This window comes from Carlito syrichta, unplaced genomic scaffold (assembly GCF_000164805.1).
Source record: "Carlito syrichta isolate Samal-C Ts95f unplaced genomic scaffold, Tarsius_syrichta-2.0.1 Scaffold301801, whole genome shotgun sequence".
Lineage (NCBI taxonomy): Eukaryota > Metazoa > Chordata > Mammalia > Primates > Tarsiidae > Carlito > Carlito syrichta.
This window is the reverse complement of record NW_007245897.1, coordinates 14185-16117: the sequence shown is the minus strand read 5'-3', so window position 1 is coordinate 16117 and position 1933 is coordinate 14185.

The window sequence follows — 1933 nt, the reverse complement described above, 5'->3', positions numbered from 1 at the left end:
CCGGGGGGGCCGCGGGCCGGCAGCGTCAAGGCCCGGACACGAAGCCCCGTGGGGCTCCACCTAGCTGACCGCTCCTGCTGCCGGGCACGGCGCCGAGGGCCCCCACCCCGCCACCCCCACCCAGCACGCCCGCCTGCGTCTGCGAGGAGGCAGGGCACCCCACAGAGCAGGACAGGGCTCTGGGAGCCTCGGTCTCATCAGCGCCCTCAACAGAGGGAAACAGAACAGGGGAGAGAGTGCTTTGGATGAACTCAGCCCGCGAGGAGGGGTGGAGCTGAGGTTCAAGCTCTCCTCCCGCTTCTTCAAGGCGTTGATTCCTAAACCAGGGGTTCTCGGCTTGCCCTGGAGAACACGCAGGAAGACAGACTGCTGGGCCCCTCCCCAGAGTTCTGGATTCATTTGTATTTCTGTCAGTTTCCCGGTGAAGCTGACGCTGGTGGTCGTGGGACCATGCTTGGAGCATCGCTGCTCATCTTTTCTAAGATAGTGAGAGAGGTTTCCTTTCTCATTCATACGGATTGTGGGGCATAAGCAAAGAGTAGCCGGAATAAGCAGGGAACGGGGTGAATCGCTGGATTGGCATCGGAAGGCAGGAGAAACAGATTCAGGTGCATGAGCCACTTCACCAAACAAGAAAGCCGGACGAACAGGAGTTTGACAAGTGACTCCCTGTATAGAAAGCTGGAGATGCTGGGATTTAAGCAAAACGAAGCACTTGCTGATCCCCTCTTTAGGGCATAGGCAAAGGAACCAGCCTCACAAGAGACCTCCAGTGGCACGTCTTTCTTCACAGGCTGCCCTGGCTGGGTGCATTGAAGACTTCGGGCTTTCCAGTGCCTTCTGTGCCCCTCCAACCCTCTGGTGCCCAAGGAACAGCATAGGGAGACACAAAACCTTTGGTTTCATCAGAGATGGTTCCCCATACCCAAAGCCCCTGGGTTTAGCAGATAAAAATACAAGGTGCCCATCATTTAAGCTTGAATTTCGAGCTTGGTCTATTCATATCCCAAATATCGCAGGGCGTACACTAGACTAAAAGCTTGCCTCTGACAATCTACCCAGCCACTGCCCCTGCCTGTCCCAGCTGCAGGCCCGTTTCTGCTGGCCTGCATCTGACCCACAGACCAGCCTAGCCCTCCTCTGCAGAGGGGTTGCTCAGGATTAAATGATGTCATCTATCCAAGTGCCGAGAGCCACGTCTGGTGCAAGAGTAGTGCTCGGGGAATGGGAGCTCTCCAGTCTCCTGTGTGCACACACCTCCTTCCATTTAATTCTCACCATCCTGCAAGGTTGCCACAATCCCACTTTACAGATGAGGAAGCCAAGGCTCACAGCGGGTAAGGAGTGGAGCTAGGTTTACGCTGCACCCAATCTCACTTCAAAGCCACTCTCCCTCCCCTGCAGCCTACTGGCTGCATGGCTGACCAGCGTCAGGAAGCACACTCAACTGCCCCAGAAGGACATGAGGTTTCTGAAAGATGTACCAGAGTCCCCATGGCCTGGTACAGGTGTATTGGGGTTTGGCTCAGCCAGGTGTTTCCTCAGCTCCCTTAGTGGGAGGCAGTCTTGGCCTCAGACTATGTGATGCCCGGGATGTTGGTTTTGCACTTGAGGGAAGTGTCTCAGGGAAATGGTGGGCATTCCAGTGAACAGGCCACAGACTTTTATGCCAGCCAGACCAGTCTTGCAGTCTTGACTCAGTCGCCCACTGGCTACGTGGCCTGGAGCAAGTGCTTCACCTCTTTGAATCTCAGTTTGCTCCTCTGAGAAATGGAACCAACCGTGCCCACCATTTCTGCTTTCCTGGGCTGCTGGGAGACTGAAATAAAATCATGGGCGACACACCACTTTGCAGATTGCAAGGGAGGTCAGGGTTTCTGGTGTGTCCCGGGGTCTCGGGGGATGGGTCAGAGCTAAAGGTCCCTGAGGAGGT